This window comes from Leptinotarsa decemlineata, unplaced genomic scaffold (assembly GCF_025532065.1).
Source record: "Leptinotarsa decemlineata unplaced genomic scaffold, Ldec_3_MD MMD2_tig00026317_RagTag_RagTag, whole genome shotgun sequence".
NCBI classification, from domain to species: domain Eukaryota; kingdom Metazoa; phylum Arthropoda; class Insecta; order Coleoptera; family Chrysomelidae; genus Leptinotarsa; species Leptinotarsa decemlineata.
Window position 1 is genome coordinate 3,681,984 of NW_027412686.1, and position 25,017 is coordinate 3,707,000.

Here is a 25,017-nt window from a genome sequence, read left to right on the forward strand (position 1 = left end):
CACATATATGAACCAGATATTATATTGCAATCTAAGCGGATGAGTCTCACAGTTGTAATGTTTATTGGTAATGAGTATTCATGTATTTGATTTGGTGGAAATATTCCTTGAGCGAACCCCATCATTTCTTCTGAATGAGCAGAATATATATGAAATGTATATGGATGTGTCAGATCAATTTCATATTTGGATCGCATTTCACATTTGAATGTATTATTATTGGCGTGAAGATAGAAAATATCATCTGCAACGACATCAATTGGTTTTTTATCATGAAACATTCTGAACATGATATGTTTCTGTATGACGGCATTGATCTATTCTATTTCGTAAGCACCACATGAAATTTCAATTGAAAAATTTTGGGGTATCGATGGTTGTCATTACTGATTCTGAAACTCACTAAATTATTAGCTTCAGTTATATTATTGATTGTATTGCATTCATAGAATGCCAAAAGTCCTAATCCATAACGTCTGTTTGTATCCAATTCAACTAGTGGAGAAAAATCCGCACCCAAGACATTTGTCCCAACAGCTTGTAGTTCGAACTTTCGTGACATGACTGATGAATATTTCGAAACACATTTCAATTTATTGTTGTACACAGCACATTTAAGACAATTTACACTTTTTGGAAGGTGTTGTATTGTAATAAATATAATTTTTATCGATACCAATATTCACATCCCCTATATTATAAACACAACACATAGATTTTCGAGATATAGGACCATCATTTACATCCGAATCTGAATTTTCATCGGGGTGGTGTTAATAACAATATCTATGTTTCATTATATCGATGTCATCTTGTAGATGTTTAGGTAACTTTTCCCAAACATTTGCAATCTCATGTGCAACACATGCAAGTATCACTTCCTTGGGCATATTTGCAAGCATCACTTTATCAATTTTTTTCAAGGTACCATATTTTGAAAACATTCTAAGTGAAAACCCCATTCCCTTGATAGTCTCCCGATCCAGTTTTGCTGTTGTATCCATTTTTATTTGAAATTATTCAGAGAGAAACACAAGTGACCACAGAGAACTGTGTTAAATTTCTGTTGACGATCATAGTTATATTTGATTTTTACATTCGAACATTTTCGAGAGAATCGGGTCAATTCCAATGGTGGGGGTAGTTTTCTAAAACTATCGAAATATGCTACTTCTTTCCCACATTTTTTATATGCCACCCAATGTGTTCCTGGTCCACTTATTCCATCAAAATCAACAATAGCTGTCTCGTTTTGTCTTGGTCCTGAAGGGGGTAATCTGTCACGCATAAAAACACCACGAAAATGTGAAATTTTCATTTTTTGTGCATAATAACTGAGATCGAGATCAGTAGGAGGCCTCTGAGGTAGGGGTTCAATCAGTTTTCTGATTTGTATGGTTTTAAATATAGTCCTAAACCTTCACGATACGGTTTGAGGTAAATTCCACTTCCGCGTTTGCCCAAAGCTACAGCCTCCATGGTTTCATTGTGGCGAGTAGCTTCCATTAAAGCCGCTCTGCTGGCTTATGCTGAATTCACGGCCTTGGTAATACCAGCAGCGGCTCCCGCTAAATTCCCTAGTGCGAATAGTCCAGCAAAAATTGGTATCAATGGCAAAAGTCCACCGATCTTGGGAACAGGAATTATGCGTGGTGTGCAAATTTTCTTTTTTCCACCGGCAGCTTTGAGGTATTTACGTGCCGCCTGCAATCCCACAGTGAACAGCACAATGCCACAGCTTTTTTGCTATTATTCGTCACAAATTGATCCCCACCAGCTTCCTTCAATACATTTCGCACTTCATGGACTATCCCAGCACCAAATGCAACTTTTACAATTTTATTTTTCTTCTTTTGTTTCCTCTTACTTTTTTTTATTGGTACTACAACCCATGCCTATATGTCTTTTTACTTTCATAATGTTGGTGACAAGTAATGCAGCTGCTCCTTCCCCAAAACTCACGTCCCTCGATTTAACCCAATCCCAAGCGCTGTTTTCAAGTTCTTTGTCGGCTAAATGTCTTGCTGCAAGATCGGATGGATGCTTAGAATATTGAATATCGTGTTTTTTGCATTCGATATCTAATTTATTGATTCCAGGATCGTTGCGAGCTAAACGTTGTTTCAGTTTTGTACCCGGTCCACAGTATTGATAACCTCCGGGTGGATGTAATTCGAAAAGAAGTTAATTTATTGAATCATTAACAAAACCACAACCTCTTTTAATTTTACGATCACATCCAATACGTCAGTATCGTTTGATGGTACACATTGAAATGAATAAGCTAATAACATTTATACAGTCTCCAACCACGGCACGATGCGCATTGTAAAACAGAAAGAAAAGTTTGCTGTAGATAATCTAGATGAGAAATTTGGGTGTGGATTAAATGGACAAAGGGTATTCAGACATGGTCCACTACTTCCATCATCAGTTCAAGGACTCATTATAGGACCTTCAAATTGTGGAAAGACAAATGAAATGATATCGCTATTAACAAATCCACAAGGATGGAGATTCAGAAATGTGTATCTCTATTCGAAATCACTCAATCAACCTAAATATCAGTACTTGCGAAATGTTTTGGAACCTATAAAAGGATTAGGTTTTTATACATTCAGCAATGATGCAGAAATAGTGGAACCCTCCGACGCTAAGCCTAATTCTGTTTTCATTTTCGATGATGTGATATGTGAAAAGCAGGTTATTATTAGATCATATTTCTGTATGGGACGTCATAAGGATTTTGATTGTTTTTATCTCGCACAGACGTATTCACGGGTACCCAAACAATTAGTGTGTGATAATACCAATTTCATCATGATGTTCAAACAAGATGAGAAGAATTTACACCACATTTATTCAGATTATGTATCACCCGATGTAATATTCAAACAATTCCAATTGATGTGTGTTAAATGCTGGGAGGACAAATATGGATTTCTAGTCATTGATAAGGACAGAAAAATAGATGAGGCAGAAATTCAACTCTATCAAGAATGATAATATTGAAAATTGTACACTTGGAAGATTGTATGAGCCCATAACGAAACCATTGAATGTTTTATCATCAAACGCTACTTTTAAATCAACAGTGTTATCGTTAAACCGTGGAAATGTTCAATCTACTTCAAATTATCCCATGGGTACTCCAATAGGAAGAAAACAATCTTTTGGTAATGTTTTGTTGAAACATTTGAATAATGTAAAATCTAGAAATCCAGCATATGATGGAACATTTGGTGTACGTATGGATTCAATTACACAAAAGCTGAGAATGGGAAGTCTAGTGGTGTATTTCAAAGATGGAAACATTTCATTTTGGGATGCTAATAAAGTGAAAAAATATGAATGCGCAGGTAGTCCTGATTTGTATGATATGATCTTTTTGAAGAATCCGCAAGATGTTGATAATGAAGAAACTCGTCAAGTATATTCCAAAATATTGAAAATAACAAATGCTCCATATAAACAATATCATCTGGAAAATGGTTTTGAAAATACAAATTCTAAAAAAGTTTCGTGAAGTTATCAAACCTCTATTAGATTCACGACAATATCCAATAAGAAGTAGAAGTAAAATTGGTGGAGCACTCAAACGAGTGAAAATGGAGAAAACATGTAATTCCAAACCTGTGAATTATGTGTACTGGAATTCACCGAAAGAGTTAGTTGCTCGCCTACGACTATTGGTAGCTTCAAAGTCAGCTGGGCATACTGGATATGACAATGAAATAATTTCAATAATTGGAGAATTACGTGAAGAAGGTATAATATATTAATATATCCACAAGTAATGATCACTGTCACATCATCATTCAATGCAGTAACATTATCACTTTTTTTTCTCTTCAATCATATTGAAATAGAATAACTAATGAAGTAAGTGATGTTGAACGACAAGTTGTTAATGAATAACATAGACCTGCAAGACGTAATTTTCGCAGAAGAATAACTACCATCAAAGGTTTTGCAGATCTATGGCAAATAGATCTAGCTGAACTACAACCTTATTCAAAAAGTGAAGGATACCGATATATACTTGTAGTGATTGACTATTACTCAAAATATTTGTGGACTGTAGCAGTTCAAGATAAAATAGGTGTTACAATAAATAATGCAATGAAATATGAACTGAAGGCATCCAAATTTTTCCCCAAACATATACAAAGCGAACGAGGGAAAAACTTTCTCAATAAAAGCTTCTCATCTCTCATGCGAGAATATAATATCAATCATTATTCAACATTTCAACAACAGTTCAAATCGAGAATAGCACAACAGACCAATACAGTTTTGAAATTAATGAAGAATATTTTTTGAAAAATGGACTCATCTGTATTGAATATCCAACACTGTCAAACCAGCCCTACATTCTTGTGCGTTGCTTGAAATATCACCAAATAAAACTTTTCAAAGGGTCCACAATTGGATTATTTCTTGAGAATAATGAAATATCGAATACAGCCCTACTACTCTATATATCAGAATGCGATGAAGAGGTAACCATTAAAGACCACAACTTAGACCATATAAAAGAAGGAGTATTCAAAACTCAGCTTACGGAATTACTAGAAGAATATCAGGATGTATTTTCGAAATCCACTAGGCACATGGGTCTCACTGATATCACTGAACATCGGATAGACGTAGGAGATGCAACGCCAATAAAATGTCGTCCTTATAGTGTAAGCCAAAAGGAAAGGGAAATAATAGAGGAGCAAATTTCTGAAATGCTAAAACATAATATAATTAGAGCTTGCCATTCTTCGTGGGCTATTCCGGAGGTGTCAGTTCGGAAGAAGGATGGTTCCATTCGTTTCTGCGTCGATTATGAAAGAGTAAACAGTGTAACAAAAAAAACCACATACCCAATTCCCAACATGGATGACATCCTGACATATTTCGGAGGGGCAAAATATTTTTCTACCCTAGATATGTTTAGCGGTTATTGGCAAGTGAAAATCGAAGAAAACTCAAAACAATACACAGCATTCACTACACAAGGTCACGGCACTTATGAATTTAATGTTTTAAGTTTTGGCTTATGTAACGCTCCAGGAACTTTCCAGCAACTCGGATATAGAGTATTTGAAGGGATGAAATGGAGGGACGTCCTTGTCTATCTTGATGATATAATTGTCTTCTCTGATACACTGGAAGCTCATCTGGAAAAATTAAAAAATGTTTTTGAGAGATTACGGAATGCAGGCTTGACCTTGAAACCAAGCAAATGTATTTACGTAAAAAATAATGTAAAAGTCTTGGGACATATTGTTAGTGATGAAGGAATTTCACCTGACCAGAGCATTCTCGTTTCAATCGAAAAATTTCCTCAACGTAAGAGTGTTAAACAAGTACAAAGTTTTATTGGCCTATGTAACTTCGATAGAAAATTTATAAAAGATTTTGCAACTATAGCCCGTCCTCTACATGATGTCACAAAAAAAACAATTAAAATTCAAATGTGGTGAAGAACAACAGGAAGCTTTTGATATGCTCAAGACAAAACTTATAACTGCCCCAGTTCTACAGCATTTCGACCCCAACAAAGAATGCGAATTACGAGTTGATACGAGTACAGTAGGAATTGGGTCGATTTTATTACAAGAAGGTGCAGATATACAACAACACCCAGTAGCATATATAAGTAGAAGTCTAACAAGAAATGAAGCAAACTATACCATAACTGAATTAGAAGGACTTGCAGCAATATGGTCATTATCTTATCTGCGTCATTTAATATATGGTAGCCCAGTGAAAATTGTAACCGATCACCACGCTCTCTGCTACATAAAATCACTGAAAGATCCCACAGGAAAACCTGCTAGATGGTCTCTAAAATTATCAGAGTATGACTATAGCATAATTCATAAAAATGGAAGCAAGCACATGGATGCAGACTGCTTATCAAGGAATCCTGTCCTTAATAATGAAAACGATAATACATTCGAAGATATCCCTACTTTTCTGCTACTACCAACAGATATTGCAGAACAGCAACAACTTGACTCCGAGCTTCGAAAAATATTCAACATTATAAAGGACCCTTTGAATATATCTGCCACCATCGGCATGAAAAGACGTGCGAAAAATTTCAGAATTATTGATGGTGTACTATACAAATCCAATCCTAATCCGGAAGGACTAAGAAACCTGCTAGTAATCCCAAAACAATTAGTGAGCGAAATTTTAGTTACAAATCACTCTGAACCACTTTCTGGACATTTGGGCATAGCTAAAACATTACACAGAGTCAAGTCAAGGTACTACTGGATAGACTTGTACAAAGATGTAGAAAAATTTGTAAAAGGATGCACCGATTGCCAAGCTCGAAAAGTACAAAAGAATAAAAAACCAGCAGGCCTTTTACAGCCAATCCCTGTAGGAACCCCTTTTGAGAAAGTGGGAATAGACCTGTTAGGCCCTTTCCGCAAAAGTAGAAATGGGAATACGATGATTGTGGTTGTTCACTCCTCGTTCCTTCTTAGTTTAGTTAAATTTTTTCTTCCCTTTTAGGTTAAGCATTCAATTATTATATATATTATGTTACTTATTCTCAAAAACCATTACTCGGTCATTCAACAGAAATATTTGAGATTATCTATCAAACTATTTGTCCTTCACTTTTTGCTCCCGCTGTATCATAATTTCTGGCCAGCCGCCAGATGGTATGTCAGTTCTCACCGAGAAGCTCACGCTGGCTATAGCAACTCCAAGTCCTATCGCAATCTCGAAAAATCCGAGAAACGTGACTCGGAAAAGTGCATTCATTTTGATAAGTCCATACCCAGAAAACAGTCCATTTTGCATTACGTGTGAAAGAGCGGTGGAAACCACCGAAGCCAGAGAAGTCCAGAATTCCAGGTGAGTTGACTTCACTTTCTTCGGCTGGCGGAACCCTAACTCTCTCAAACATCAACATTTTTTGGTCATTTCGAACCGGATCATTTGTAGGATCCTTCTAACTTGAATATTTACTGTTGAGTGACTCAAATATACGCAATTGATAAGATTACATTTCAGTGAACATTCTTTTTTGTCCAGGTCACAGTGTTTGTCAGTGTTTTTGTTTTACTCCTCTTTTTATATCATGTTCTATCAATCCTCGATAGTTTAACTCATTTTTATTTACTGCTGAGATATAGTTTTCATTTCAAAAATTCTATATTATTCAGAATATTTCTCAATTCTCCTCAATAGGTGAATTATTCATTATTTCGTCAAGAAATACGAGATATTCATTATACCGTACACCGCAAAAAATCTCTTTCATTTTTTATCACATTGAAGTATTGTTGCTTTCATACACTGCTAACACAAAACTAGGAGACATTCACGTATTTGAGATTTTGTATTTTTCCCTTGTTTTAGTTAACAAAACAATTTTTTCGACAATATATTCTCTGAACTGCTCAGATCTATTCATTTTTCACCATGAGTAGTGCTGTAACTAAGAAGTTGAAACGAATGCGTGCATTTCGAGATACCGCAATTGATAGAATATGTGTTCTTTATGAGTTAGCGAAATTAGCAGAAACCGATGAACTTCAGCATTCATATTTTAGAGTTCGATACTTGGAAGGCAATGATATTTTCGAGGAATTCAATCGACATCATAATGAATTGATAAAAATTATCTCTACTCAAGAGGATAACGATCTAGAAACTGCAAAGTTGCTCAGACAAGAAGTTGACAAAAAGTTTTATTTAACCAAATCGATTCATTATGAGTTGTTTGAAAAAGTAACGACAACACGCGACTTCCAAAGTTGAATATACCTACATTCAACGGTGACCTAAAAAACTGGTCAACATTCATCGGTTTATTCAATTCTTCAATTCATGGTAGGATAAATATGAGCATTATTGAGAAGTTTCAATACTTAATATCCTCTTTATCTGGAGAACCATTAACGCTATTGAAAAATCTCCCAATCACAGATAATAATTACTCTATCGCTCATGCAAACCTTCAGAAACGCTACCAAAATGATAGACTTCTAGCTACCCACTATTGGGACGAAGTAAATAACGCTCCCAAGCTCACTGTAAAATCTTCAAAACACCTCAGATAGTTATTAGATATATTTTCCGATAACATACAGGCACTGGAAAATCTATCGTTCAAAGTTAAAGAGTGGGATTACGTTCTTATGAACCTTCTTATCAAAAAGTTGTATCCCGAAACTTTGAAACGTTTCGAACTTCATTTTGGTTCTTCAGGTATACCTAAATATGATGAGTTATTTAGCTATCTAAAAAAACAATGTACCGCTTTCGATTCTGTTCCTCTTTCTAAGGCTAATAAAAGTGGCTACAATACATCATCAACCCAACATAAGTCGTCTGTCTCCAAGAGAGCTGCCCTTTTAGCAAAATCTGATGCTAATCAAAATAAATGTTTTTTCTGTCAATCAGATCATAGTATTTATAAGTGTCCAGCTTTCTTAGCAAAATCTCCTCAAGAAAAATTTAAAATAGTTAAAGAGCATAAGTGGTGTACAAACTGTCTGGGATCTCATATATCAAAAAATTGTAGTTCACCATCCTGCTGCAGGGTATGCCAGAATAGACATCATACTTATCTGCATTTCCGTAGCGATTTGAGTTCCACCTCTTCAATAACCGCCAACAATCCCTCCAATTCCGCAATAACTTCCAATGCTCAGAGTTCCTCTGATATGCTAGAGACACCTCTTACTCATTTATCTACTATTACATCCGCCCATTCTAGTGCAAATGACGCATCTGTCACAGTTTTATTATCCACAGCCCGAATACACGTGAGAAATATTCGGGGAAGTTTTCAACCAATTCGAGTTCTTCTGGAGCCAATTTCATCTCTGAAAAATGTGCCCAGTGGTATAGGACATACTTCCTCCAATGCATTCCTGACAATGATTACTTGTCATTTGAAACCTCAAAATAAGCCTGAACCTCTTTTCACAGTAGATGTCGCTGTTCTCCCAAATATTTGTGCAAACATGCCGAGTGTCACTGTCAATAGTGATGAGTGGTCCCATCTATCCAACCTCAAACTCGCAGATCCTCAGTTCAATATCTCAGCTCCAATCGATATGCTTCTTGGTGCAGATATATTTCCATATCTCCTACAAGGAGGTAAACATTTGGTCCAAACCCCAATACCCCTGTTGCTCTTGATACTTCCTTTGGATGGATCATTATGGGAAAAGTCTCTTTCCCTACTTCAAAATCTGTCACCTCACATCTGTTGTTATGTGATACCCCGCTTGATCACACTATGAAACGCTTTTGGGAGTTAGAAGAGGTCCCTAGGATGAATACTCGTTCTCCTGATGATTTATTGTGTGACAAGCTCTTCAAAGAAACACTTTTCTGCCTTCCCTCCGGAAGATTTGTTGTCTCTCTTCCTTTTCGTGAAGGAGAACCTTTTTTTGGGGATACTCGATCTATTGCCCTCAAACCCTTTTACACACTTGAAAATCGTTTGAAGAAATATCCTCCTCTTCATCAACAATACACCGATTTCATGAAAGAATATCTTTTATGTAACCACATGGAAATTGTTGACATACCCTCCTCTTTTGACAATATGTATTACATTCCACATTTAGCTGTATCTAATACCAATAGTACTACCACAAAACTCCGCGTCGTTTTTGATGCTTCGTGTAAATCACCCCAAGGTTTCTCTCTCAGTCACACTATGCTCACAGGGGAGAAACTTCAGAGAGATCTCATCAGTATTCTCCTCAACTTTCGACTATATGTGTTCACCTCAGACGTGAAAATGATGTACAGACAAATTTTAATTGAGGAATCTCACCGCGATTACCAGAGGATACTGTGTAGATTTTTCCCTCAGGATGCAGTGCAAGATTTCAGACTTTCAACTGTAACATATGGATTATCTTCGAGTCCATATCTTGCAATCAAGTGCTTGTTACAGCTAGCTGAAGATGAATCTGGTTTTCCAGATGCGTCTCGTGTTATTCACAATGATGTTTATCTTGATGATATAGTCACAGAAAGTAACACATTGGAGGGTGCAATGAAACTTCAATCTGATCTGATTACTGTCCTTGAGAAAGGTGGCTTCTCTTTGAAGAAATGGTCTTCAAATCACCCTGCTCTCCTAGCAAATGTTTCGCCTGATGACTGTCAGCAAGATGTATTTTCTTTTGATACACAAGATTTCGTTGTTAAAATCTTTGGTCTGGAATGGTTGCCATCTCAAGATAATTTCTCGTATTCCATATCAGCTACAAACAATGCATGCACAAAAAGAGGTATGCTCTCTGAAATTGCTAGAATATTTGATCCGATTGGATTTCTTCCTCCTATAACATTTACTGCAAAGCATCTCATCCAACATCTATGGTGTCTCGATTTGGATTGGGACCAATCTCCTCCTTCAGCCATTATTGACAAATGGCTTCGGTATAAATCCGAGTTGGCCTTACTTTCTGATATCAAAATTCCTAGACTGATATTCTCCTCAGACTATTCATCATGCGAAATCCATGGTTTCGTGGATAGTTCTGAGAAAGGAATGGCAGCTGTAGTATATCTGCGGTTTCAAACATCTCACAATACATTTCATACTACTCTGATTTCAAGTAAATCCAAGGTTACACCTTTGAAGAAAATTACTCTTCCAAAACTTGAACTGTGCGCAGCATCACTTCTCGCAAACTTGATGCAGTTTGTTATGCAATCTTACTCACATTCAATTTTCTCCAAGGTATATGCCTGGTCAGACTCTATGATCACATTGGCTTGGATCAAGTCTCCTCCTTATCGATGGAAGACATTCGTAAGCAATAGGGTAAGTCTCATTCAAGAGAAAGTTCCCCCTAACTGCTGGTGTTATATAAACTCGAAGGATAACCCAGCTGATTGCGCTTCTAGAGGTTTATTTCCCTCGCAGTAATTAAATTTTCCTCTTTGGTTTCATGGTCTCTCTTGGCTCAGAGAGAAAGAAGATGAATGGCCCACTGAAAGTCTTGTCTGCCCTCCAGAAGCAATCGAAGAAGAGCGGCACCTTTCCCTCGTGGCTAATGTCACTACCAATATCTTCGAAAATTTGTTGAATAAATTCTCGTCTCTCGACAAAATTACGAGTATTATTGCGTGGTGTTATCGATTTATCAATAACCTTCGAAATGAATCAAAATCGTATTCTCCTTTAACTCAGATTCACACCCATCATGCCCTCATGATAATTGTCAAACAAGTTCAAGGTGTTTCGTTCTCGGAAGAAATTCACCGACTGCAGCATCAGAAGTCCTTATCAAAGTCTTTTCGTAAACTGAACCCATTCCTCGATGATGATGGGGTGCTTCGAGTAGGAGGGAGACTACATTTCTCAGGTCTCGTATTTGAGCATAAACATCCAGCAATCCTTCCCAATTCATATCGCTTGACAGATTTAATCATCGAAAGTGTTCACAAAAAACACTTGCATCCAGGCTTGCGCACTCTTCAATACCTTTTATGCCAAAATTTTTGTATACTCTCTCCTCGACGTGCAATTCATCGAATTCTTAGTAAATGCATCACTTGTTTTAAATCTAAGCCAACTTCCATCGCGTCTCCTATGGGAACTCTACCAACATGTCGAGTATCTCAGCTGAAACCGTTTCAGTGTGTAGGGGTTGACTATGGGGTCCCTTCAAAATTACTATGTCAAAGGGTCGTGGGGTGAAAACACAAAAGGCTTATATTTGTCTTTTTGTCTGTTTCTCAACAAAAGCTCTGCACCTTGAGCTGGCAAGTGATCTTTCCTCTGATTCGTTCATAGCTGCACTCAGACGATTCATTAGTCGACGAGGTCGCTGTACACATTTATATAGCGATAACGGTACCAACCTTGTTGGTGCTTACCGCATTCTCAACAACCTTATGAGAGATGCTGTTGTTCAGGAGAAACTCGAATGGTCATTCAGCGCCCCAAGTTCTCCACATTTTAATGGTCTCATGGAGGCAGGTATCAAATCGGTACAAACTCACCTCATGAGAACACTCGAATATCAAATCCTCACTTCTGAGCAATTTTATACCTTATTGGTGCAAATCGAAGCACTGATTAATTCTAGACCCCTTTACGCCATGAGTAATGATTCAAACGACTTGAGAGTTTTGACTCCAGGTCATTTTCTAACCCTCGAACCTATGACAGTCCTCCCTGATCCTGATTTGACTAATTTTAACATCAATCGCCTCGATCGCTGGCAACTGCTGCAAAGAGTTCATCAAGATATATGGAAACGGTGGCATAATGAGTATCTGCATACTCTGCAGCAGAGACATAAATGGATATCTCCTTCGAGAACCCCTCACGTGGGCGATCTGGTCCTTATAAAAAATCAGCAGACTCCCCCCTACAGTGGCGTTTGGGGAGAATTGAAAAATTACATCCGGGTTCGGACGGAATAACAAGAGTCGTAACTTTATGCACCGCACATGGGGTTATGCAAAGACCTTGCGTAAAACTTTGTCCTTTACCCTCCAATGATCATACCAAAGATACTTCGTATTTGGGCGGGGAGAATGTTCACTCCTCGTTCCTTCTTAGTTTAGTTAAATTTTTTCTTCCTTTTTAGGTTAAGCATTCAATTGTTATATATTTTATGTTACTTATTCTCAAAAACCATTACTCGGTCATCCAACAGAAATATTTGAGATTCTCTATCAAACTATTTGTCCCTCACTTTTTGCTCCCGCTGTATTATAATTTCTGGCCAGCCGCCAGATGGTATGTCAGTTCTCACCGAGAAGCTCACGCTGGCTATAGCAACTCCAAGTCCTATCGCAATCTCGAAAAACCCGAGAAACGTGACCCGGAAAAGTGCATTCCTTTTCGATAAGTTCATACCCAGAATACAGTCCATTTTGCATTACGTGTGAAAGAGAGGTGGAAACCACCGAAGCCAGAGAAGTCCAGAATTCCAGGTGAGTTGACTTTACTTTCTTTGGCTGGCGGAACCCTAACTATCTCAAACATCAACAGTGGTAGCCACAGATTACGCAACGAGATGGGCAGAGGCAGAAGCCTTGCCTAATGGAAAAGCAGGTCCAGTTGCGAAATTCATTCTAGAGAAAATAATTACCCGTCATGGTTCACCAAGACACTTATTGAGCGATCGCGGAAAAACCTTCATGTCACAACTTGTACAAGAGTTACTACTCATAATTGGAACTGTCAACCAGTACACAACAGCATACCACCCTAGTTGCAATGGGCTGGTAGAGCGATTCAATGGTAGTTTGGCAAACATGCTGTCAATGTACACCAACACCGAACAAACCGACTGGGACGAATACATACCTCATGTCACTTTTGCATACAACACAGCAAGACAAGACACAACTAAATATTCACCTTTCATGTAAGTATACGCCAGAGAACCCATTCTTCCAACCGAAGCTAACCTGATGTCAACCTTGAACTCACCAGATGCCCAGCAAATAAGGGAAAGAGCACTTGCTGTACGGAATGAGGCAATTGAAAATATTCGTAAAAGGCAAGGACTAGACAAGGAAAGATTCGACGACAACTATCGTCATTTAGAATTTGACGTTGGAGACAAAGTCAAAGTGTTCACCCCAGTCCGCAAAGTTGGAAAGAGTGAAAAGCTAATACTTAGATGGTTCGGCCCATACTACATCACTAGAAAAATAGGAGAAGTAAATTACGAAGTGAAAAAAGGCACTGCAGCGAACTCCAAAAAAGAAATAGTCCATGTGGATCGTATTCTCCCCTACTATGACCCATGGACTCCCAAACCAGAAGATAACACAGAAATAGAGGATTGAGAAATATGAAGAAATGAGTGAATAGTAACTCCTGACAGGACATACACTTTGATAGAGCACAAAGCTCCAATCAACTCAATCACAATACCTCAACCCAAGATTTTTACTAAAATCCCCGGTATATATTATATATCTTTTCAACATAAAGCACATACTCTAATCACAGTCAGATCCTCATTCAGAATATATCACACATAGAAGATACTATCTGTAAATAAGTCTTCTGATTAATCATGTACATACAGAATATATATAGCATATAGTAATTAAATAAAAATGCAGATACAAAATATCTTTTCAGTTGCAATTAGTTTTTTCAAATATAATGTTACATACAATTAATTAAGGAAAAATAAGCAGTAATTACATAAGAAAAGAAACATAATAAAAATGAATGCATTATTGACACACCCCTTGCCAGAAGAAGTACAAACAATTCAATGTTACCACATGGTTTTATTTTTATTTTGTATGGAAAGTAATAGGAAATAGCATCTCAGACTGATGATCTACAAAAAGTTGAGTTTGTAATATTATGAGAAATAAAAGAAGCATATAGATATATTGAAAAGGTGAGAATTGATGATTATGTATTGAAGAAGAATCATTTATATAGGTAGACTATACACACGAGATGAAAAGGCAGACTGTGGAGGGCGCTCCCAAAACTGCATAAAATTTTTCATTTTTAAAGGTGTGTGAAATATGTTAGATGTTCGTCAGAAATGATGATGATTATAATATGAATTTTATATGAGGCATGAAATGAAATGCGCATACATGAGGTCTTCGGAGGAAAGACAGGTACGATGTTGTAGAAAGTACGACACAGAAAGTTGTCTTGAGAAAAGACAAATATGATGTTTCAAGATGTAGAAAGTTACTACGTCATGGTAGAGAAAAGAAAGATGGAATAGTATAAAGAGAATAATAATAATATATGCAAAATCTGAGAGATGCAATTTACCTGTGGTTTCTGATATATATATATATTTATCGATATAATTCAATATTCGTCGTTGGTACTAGCCAGGAAAGTAGTTGTTTTTGATAAATATTTCCAATAGCTGTTTATTTTCATTGAAAAGAAAATAAATTGCTATTGCTATTTTCAATTTCCTATTATTCAGTGAAATGTATATCACATGAGGTGACAATTGAAAAGGCAGGTGACAAATACTGTTAGGAATCAGTAAAAATTGTACAAAAAGAATTTAATGTTAAAATGGGTGTTTCATAAAGAACCAATGGATTTTGAAAGTATACTCAAGCATGAATTAAAAAGTTGAAAAAGAAAGTTTGTAAGTTATCTGCTAGTTATCGTCAAATTACCTTCAATGTATATTATATGTACTCTAACCAACTAGATTAAATTTTCAAATGATTGTTAACTATATAATGCAGTGATTTCTGTTGATTATTTTTTTATTATCGAATTTAATAGTAACATAACCTAGCTATAAGAATAAAAATATATCATGAAAGAACTTACTGCCGAATTTTTCTCTTGTTTCATGCAATCGAGGCAACACCACACCCCAAAGCACTTCGAGGCAGTCACTACTCCACTACTCCATCACCACTGTTAGGGTTTTCCACTCCAGGACATTCAGCAGATCGTACCACAGACAGCACGATGACCTAGGGAAACGTGAATTTGAATCATCATGGTTCAACTGAATAGACTATAGGGATATCGCAGTCACTAGTGCCATATTCAACCCGAAACAAATACTTACGTTTGTTTGAAGGTGATTGACAATGTTTCGTGATGAATTTCACTAGTTCGGACTTCCATTGTCTACTATATAAAATGATTTGAAATCCCTGAAACAAGTAAAAAAGGATAATTAAAAAAGAATAGTTGAAAATAACAATTATATTGAGCAACAATAAACCTGAAATGAAATGATAGTGAAATAACCTATAAGTAAAAATATAATAATTGAATAAGTAAATATTAAAGGAATGAAAAATGAAAATAATAAAAAAAAAAAAAAGAAAATAATAAAAAAAACAAAAAAAGTGTAGAGATTCCAAGTCACGTTAGTTCACGACGTTTCGATTGTTGGTATCTACAATCGTCTTCGGGTGATGACTGGACTGATTCCTCCGAGAGATGACTGTTTTATAGGTCGTTGAAATACTTTCACTTTCTCTACTTTCCATTTTCCGCTTCACTGATTCCGTGAGAGATGACCGTTTTGGCGGGAGTTGGTTATTTTTCGTTTGATGATGGGTTTCCATATGTTTCGTATATCTACGCTGGCCTGGCTGAATACGTTGTTGGACAACATGTATGCGGCTTCCTTAAATTTTCTCCTGAACCAATGTTCCTCTCTGTGCAAGATCTCAGCTTGGGACCACTCGATGTTGTGTTGATGGGTCCAAACATGGTCTGCTATTCCTGATTTGCTGGTTTCTCCTCGCTGTGTGTGCTTCTTGTGCTCGGCAATGCGAACATTCAATGGCCTCTTAGTTTCACCAATATAGGATTTTCCGCACTCACAGGGTATCCGGTAAATGCAATTCTTGGAATCGCAGTCCGCGTTTGGGGGCCTGGTTTTCGTGAGGCTGCTACGGATAGTGTTACCGGATCTGAAACAGGTTCTAATGTTGTACTTGGAACCAATTCTTCTTATCCTCTCCGATAATCCTCTGATGTAGGGAAGTGCAAGCACTGGTTGTGACGGCTTCTCTTCTTTGCGAGGCTCCTGCTGTCTTTTAGCCAAAGTATTTTCTACCATCGCTTTGGAGTATCCATTCCGCTGAAGATCATTTTTGATGATGTCTAGTTCCTTCTCGAGACCTTCCTTTGTATTACAGAGCCCAAAAGCACGGTCTAATAGAGTCTTGATGATTCCTCTTTTTGTCGATTGATGGAACCACGAATCCAACCACCATCAATCGACAAAAAGAGGAATCATCAAGACTCTATTAGACCGTGCTTTTGGGCTCTGTAATACAAAGGAAGGTCTCGAGAAGGAACTAGACATCATCAAAAATGATCTTCAGCGGAATGGATACTCCAAAGCGATGGTAGAAAATACTTTGGCTAAAAGACAGCAGGAGCCTCGCAAAGAAGAGAAGCCGTCACAACCAGTGCTTGCACTTCCCTACATCAGAGGATTATCGGAGAGGATAAGAAGAATTGGTTCCAAGTACAACATTAGAACCTGTTTCAGATCCGGTAACACTATCCGTAGCAGCCTCACGAAAACCAGGCCCCCAAACGCGGACTGCGATTCCAAGAATTGCATTTACCGGATACCCTGTGACTGCGGAAAATCCTATATTGGTGAAACTAAGAGGCCATTGAATGTTCGCATTGCCGAGCACAAGAAGCACACACAGCGAGGAGAAACCAGCAAATCAGGAATAGCAGACCATGTTTGGACCCATCAACACAACATCGAGTGGTCCCAAGCTGAGATCTTGCACAGAGAGGAACATTGGTTCAGGAGAAAATTTAAGGGAGCCGCATACATGTTGTCCAACAACGTATTCAGCCAGGCCAGCGTAGATATACGAAACATATGGAAACCCATCATCAAACGAAAAATAACCAACTCCCGCCAAAACGGTCATCTCTCACGGAATCAGTGAAGCGGAAAATGGGAAGTAGAGAAAGTGAAAGTATTTCAACGACCTATAAAATAGTCATCTCTCGGAGGAATCAGTCCAGTCATCACCCGAAGACGATTGTAGATACCAACAATCGAAACGTCGTGAACTAACGTGACTTGGAATCTCTACACTTTTTATTTTTTTTTTATTATTTTCTTTTTTCATTCCTTTAATATTTATTTATTCAATTATTATATTTTTACTTGTAGGTTATTTCACTATCATTTCATTTCAGGTTTATTGTTGCTCAATATAATTGTTATTTTCAACTATTCTTTTTTAATTATCCTTTTTTACTTGTTTCAGGGATTTCAAATCATTTTATATAGTAGACAATGGAAGTCCGAACTAGTGAAATTCGAATACTCACGTTGTTGCGTTACCAGTTGTTCTGAGTAGCTGATAAACAGTTCCTGTGTGGGCAAACATCATCCATAGACATAATAATATGTGAATAGAATTGTAATACTCAAAACAATTCAGAATCACCATCATACCGTTGAGTACCAGGATAATCCAAATCCCAAGCAGCCTACAGAAAATATTTCGCAAGTAATTTATGAAAACAACGCTAGTTTCATGAATGCTGACAAAACAGAACCACAAATGATGATGTTTGAAGTTTCCAAAAAGCACTCGACGGAGTAAATTTCTATATTCCTGGGCAGCTAATAACTTGATCACACTATTACACGATGAACACACAGATATGAATAAATTTCAAAGTGTAAAATCGAAATCACTTCAGTGAACGAAAAATGCCGCTAAATATTCACATATTCATCAAAATATATGTATGTCATATGTCATGTCAAGTCGTAAATCTTCTTCTCTATACACAATTGAGAGAATATGCATGGAACAGAATGACAGATACATTTCACAGAAACCATAAAAATATGTTCTGCGAGTACGAAAAAACTCAAAGCACAACGTGATTCGTAATTATAGTCCAGTCCAATTCAGTCAGTCCAACACAGCTACGTTGCCAATGTTTCCATCCAGTCGAGTTGTGGTAGCCGAGCAGCCGTCAACCAAAACAGAATCAGAACCAAAACACGGAACGCTGTGTGGACAGATTGGTGGAGTGACACGAAGACAGACAAAGTTCAGTGCCGGACAATAGGACAATATTAGTGTGGGAACTGCAGTTGCAGTTCCAACTTTTATATGACATATAGTTTGTTATTAATGTTCATAATCATATTTTAAACCTATTGTTTTTTTCATTGTTCAAAATATTTTTATTGAGTTGTGAGTTTTCATTTGAATTTCAATTTGTTTTTTTTTGTTTTTCGTTACCACCCAAAAAGCAGGGGGCCAGCTTCATCGTGGAGGGGAGATGTGTCAAATATAGAAAATAATCATGACATAATTCAGATTCATTCAAGTAAATACATGAATTGAAAGATATTCCAACCTCACTTCAATATTTTAACACAAGAACACTCAGTATTCAGAATTACATCTTTTAATATCTCAAGTTCATAGACATCGAAATTGATCCGATCACAGGATATAGAATATAAAACAATCTCCAAATACGCAAAGTTGGCACAGATTGCATGCTGTGCATTTTACCTCAGTACAGTGACCGGATCAAAGTCGCAATGTCAGCGTATAACTCTTTATAAATATTGAGGGAGGTCAAGATCATTATACAGACAACAGACAGTAGACAGTATTCATTTGAGTATCGATTAATCATCAGCAATGCAGCACATCTCTTTCTCTTCGATCCTGCTGGGTGACAGTATAATGTAAATTTTTGATGTTTTAATGTATTTTTCTTATTAACATTTGAGTGCGAGTTTATCTAAAGTATTTTTTCCGTTTCTGTTACAATAAATATTTAATTAAGTTTCAAATGAGTTCTTCCATTATTTTGGATGAATGAACGAATAGGTGAAACAGCGAATAAAATCCTCTCATTAATAGCCAAGCGAGTACTGAGTTGCGACAATATATTAATATATCCACAAGTAATGAGCACTGTCACATCATCATTCAATGCAGTAACATTATCACTTTTTTTCTCTTCAATCATATTGAAATAGAATGACTACTGAAATGAGTGATGTTGAACGACAAGTTGTTAATGAATTACATAGACCTGCAAGACGTGATTTTCGCAGAAGAATAACCACCATCAAAGGTTTTGCAGATCTATGGCAAATAGATCTAGCTGAACTACAACCTTATTCAAAAAGTAAAGGATACCGATATACAGGGTGTCCCTGGACTTCCTCTTTTCCTCTCGGGAATGTATAGATGGGGTCAAAATATCACCAGTACTTCATATAACTTTTTTTCCTAAAAGTCTTCGTAACCAAGTTACGGGCTCTCGAAGTTACAAAATGAAAAATGTTTTTCTTTGATAACTTTTCAAGTGAATATTCAAAATCATCCAAATTTTGGTAATTGACTAAACAAATGAATTCCGTCGATGAGCTTTCATGCAGGAGTCAGTTGTTTTGCTACAAAGTCAGGAACGGACTACCCCCGATGGTCCACACCCCAAAACTTTGAAATGACAGATATTTTTCAATATTTTTCAACAAATTAAGGTTACTTGGACAATTTTATGAATAAAAGTACTCGTGTGGAAAGTCGATCGGAGCAACGAGTCTTGATAAAAATGTAGTTCTACTCGACGACATCAAACCCGCTCGTCCACCATTATTTGAAATGAATAATTATCAAAGCAGAAATAATAATGATAACGTTAATTCAACAACATTTATAACAGGAATAATACAAAGTATGCTAAAATGAAGTCGTAAACAAAAAGTACAGTACCTTTATGGTAGTTTAAGTCACAATTGTGATAGCAGATATTTTTTCAAAAGAAATATCGAGTTCTGTAGATTCGTGGTGTTTTTAAACTAACAAGCTACTCTACTATGAAATATCGAATTCATTCCATATTTTGTATGTACATAATACGTGTGGAATAATCACGTTTCGTGTTGATCAGTTATCTGAATCTCATGAAACTCAACATTCGAATGTTTCAAATTCTTCTTCACAGCTAAACTGTTGAGGAGTTTCACTGATAATTATAATTTTATGGGAGAAATTCTTTAACACGAATCTAAATTTAGCTGAAAAAACGCACATCGGAAAAAATATTTACTATACTAATAAAAAGCAAACGAATGAACTACAAAAACGGCTGCACATGATCAGGTGAAGAATATCCAGGGAATAATTATGTTCCATTTCTTTTAGAAAGTTTTGATAAAAAATGAGAAACTGGAATGCGATTTTGTTTTGTTGAGTGGTGCGTTGTCATATGACTATCATTGTATTGTCAATATTCTATAGGATATTTTGAATTTTTTTGATATGGCCGAACAGTTTACATTCAATGAATATGCAGATATGCATGTATTTTATGGACGAGAATTTTGTAATGCTGCAGAAGCTCGTCGTCTGTATTCCGAGCATTTTCCCAATCGAACGGTACCGTCAAGAGAAACATTCGAGCGTGTCGATCGCAGCTTGAGGGAGACAGGTATGTAATAATTGATAATTAATTTGAGCACGTTGTTTTATTTCGATATTATTGTAGGTACAGTTTTGCCAAAACGAGGTGGTGAGGGCGCTCCTAGGACTGTAAGTACCGTTGTATTGGAGGAAAATATTTTGGAAGCCGTCGCTGATGATCCTTCAATGAGCATCAGAAATCTATCAGAACAGTTCCATACATCCAAGTCCACTATTCATAGAATAATTAGGGAACAACTGCTCCACCCATTTCACATCCAGAAGGTACATGCCATGACACCTCAAGATTTTCCAGCACGACTGGAATATGCCAATTGGTTCATGGATAGGCAAAGAGAGGATATGACTTTTATTAATCGAGTTTTATTCACTGATGAAGCAGGTTTCAGTAGAGATGGAGTTATCAACTCTCATAATCTCCATATATGGACCGAAGAAAATCCCCATGGGGTATTGCAAACCAAACACCAACGGAAATTCAACGTGAATATTTGGGCTGGTATCATAGGAAACCATCTTATAGGACCATTCGTTCTACTGGACCGATTGAATGGAGAACGTTATTTGGAGTTCATTCAGAACGATTTGAATGGACTTTTGGAACATGTTCCGTTGCAAACCCGAAGAGATATGTGGTTTATGCATGATGGCACTCCTCCTCATTTTAGTTTGATTGTGCGTGACCATCTGAACCATATTTTCCACAATAGATGGATTGGTAGAGGTGGGCCATATTCATGGCCATCGCGGTCTCCGGATTTGAATCCATTAGATTTCTTTCTGTGGGGGCATCTAAAAAGCCTTGTTTACGCTACACCTATTCACACAAGAGATGCATTGTTGAATAGAATAACATTACATTGTGAAGCCATACGAAACGACCCTGGAATGCTATTTCAAGTACAGAGAGGGTGTCTCCGCAGACTAAGAAAATGTATAGAGAGAGAAGGTGGTCATATCGAGCAGTTTCTGTAGCGGATTTTTCATTTCTGTTTGCTCTTGAGGCTCTTGAGTTTCGTTAGTTAAACGTGTTTGCATTATAAAAATTCGTTATGAACATTTTCCATTTTCCATTTCCTTAAAAACTAATATTTTCGAATAATGGTAGACATCTCAGGATAAATGTTGTTGAATTAACGTTATCATTATTATTTCTGCTTTGATAATTATTCATTTCAAATAATGGTGGACGAGCGGGTTTGATGTCGTCGAGTGAAACTACATTTTTATCAAGACTCGTTGCTCCGATCGACTTCCCACGCGAGTACTTTTATTCATAAAATTGTCCAAGTAACCTTAATTTGTTGAAAAATATTGAAAAATATCTGTCATTTCAAAGTTTTGGGGTGTGGACCATCGGGGGTAGTCCGTTCCTGACTTTGTAGCAAAACAACTGACTCCTGCATGAAAGCTCATCGAAGGAATTCATTTGTTTAGTCAATTACCAAAATTTGGATGATTTTGAATATTCACTTGAAAAGTTATCAAAGAAAAACATTTTTCATTTTGTAACTTCGAGGGCCCGTTACTTGGTAACGAAGGATTTTAGTAAAAAAAGTTATATGAAGTACTGGTGATATTTTGACCCCATCTATACATTCCCGAGAGGAAAAGAGGAAGTCCAGGGACACCCTGTATACTTGTAGTGATTGACTGTTACTCAAAATATCTGTGGACTGTAGCAGTTGAAGATAAAATAGGTAGTACAATAACTACAAGGCACAGATGGCTTCTTGCTTTCTTTTTCATTTCTCCAAACCGATGTAGTGGACTGAAAGAAGATAGCGATTCAGCTTTCAAATCACCCTTCATTTCTTCAGGTGCACCTTTTGGCTTCCTCTTCGATCTGTCACTTTTCGTTGTGGGTTTTTTCTGTCGCACAACACTTTTGGTTTGTTTCTTTTCTTTAAAGTCAGTGACAATCGATGAAGATGCTCTTGATTGTTCTAGATTTCTTATCAACACCAAGAGGAAGGGTAGATGAAGGGTGTTTGAGTGGTGATAATTGCGAAACGATTGGATTTTCAATAACAATTTGCTCATTTGGTTCCGGCACATCTGCAAAGTTAACGAAGTCGTTAATATCACAATCATTTATCGAATCTTGCTTCGATAAATGTAATACTGGAATATTTTCAAAATCAGTGTGATCGATATTAACAAGTGGTGAACCATCTTCAGCAATCAATAGCGGCATAGAGCTCATGATAATGATTATTCAGGTCTGAGAAATGATATGTGATAGCAATAGAATGTGAATAGGAAAGGTGATGATGTTACTGATACCTCACCTTTTATAGAAGAAAATAAACTAGCGTATCTGCTCTTTCATCAACAGGCACATGCGCTCTTTCACTAAACTATTAACGCATGTGACAATCTTTGTCATTTAAGAGAAAAACTTTGTGTTGCGTGCATTTTTATATGTGGAAAAATGATACAAATAAATTCAAAATATATATATTTTTTAATAATAGAGGACAATAACGATAATAAAAATAAAAAAATGTTAATATGTCTCTGTTGATGTGGAACGTTCTTTGACTCTCCTCCTCAATATTTGTTGTTCATGTGTTAGACACCAACATTGAAAAAAAAAATCAATTCTTCTATTGGGGTAGAGTTGACCAACCTTTTCACATAGATCCCAAGTACTTCTACATGTAGTGCATACATGATTCCAACAATTTATAGAATATGTATCACAACGCAAACAACGTTGCAGCGGAGCTGGAACGGCAGCACAGGTACCACAAATATTTCTACAAATACCTATAATATATATGCATATAATGATGAGTACTACATAGTGGGATGATGGTACTTTTACATGCTTTTCGTTTGAGATTATAATGTTAACAATGGTATGAACCTGTTTCTGTTTGAAAGTATAATGATAGCTCTGAAAAGAGCTGTTTTTGTTTCAGTCTTCAATTGTAGCCCTGAAACGGGCTGCTTTTTTCTATTAATCCATGCAATGGTATGGACTAACGCTCCTCATCATCAGAAACAATAATGATGGTGTCGTCATCTGAATCAGATGATATACTAATGATGTCGTCCTCATAATCATCTGAATCAGATGATATACTGATGACATCGTCCGCATAATCATCTAGATTGTCTAAGTCGTCAACAGCCATCTCAAACTCTGCATCTACTTCCTCTTGCATACCTTGTTCTACTCGTTCTGGGAAATCATCAGGAAGATCATAGATGCGTTGCAGAAATTGAGCGAAAGCTGTACTAAAATGATCGGACGTTGAATCCATTTCATGTACCTGGATGGGTCCTGTACTCGACATTGTGGGAGAATGATGTAGAACTGGGATTGATGCTATATTTATATTGTAAAAAATAAAATGGAGAGGGTGAAGTGTATGTGTGAAACAATTCATTGTTTGAAATTCGAAAACACCCAGAATGACGATCTTCATGAAATTCTGAGCGATTATTATGAGAAACTCTGAGTGATTATTATGAAAAAAAAACTAATAAGGGAGAGGAAGGAAGACACTGCGCCAGCCTCGCAGTGCCTCATGTATACCAATCAAAAAGTGTTTACTTCGTGGAAGGAAAAGAAAGGATGGAAGAAACGAGGAAACGATTACTTACATATCGTCATCTGAATTGAGGACTTCATCATCAATCAGGATGGGGGATAGTGGAGGACTATCTACGATTAGGATTGGGGATGGTGGAGGTGTATCCTCGAATTTCTCGGACTCATCGTCAGCGTCATCGCCAGCATGATTGTCATCATTATCACTGTTCTCAGGCACTAGGTCATCCCAATCGGGATCCCGCCAATCGTTTGGATCCGGAAAGTCTCAATCCGAAAGGTCCGCTTCGTCACTGCCGGTAACGTGCTGCACCTGCAGTCGATAATCGTATTGTAAGTCATTATAGTCAATCCTGTGAGGTGCCGTCGTGGAGTGAACGATGCGGTGTTGAATCGGCGCATAGAAAATTGTCTGAGGCTCCTGGAGGCTGTATGATTCGCTAGTTAAATCAGGTCCCATGTTGTAGGTGACTGATCAACTGAATATTCCAACAGATAATTCCTACTTTTATACT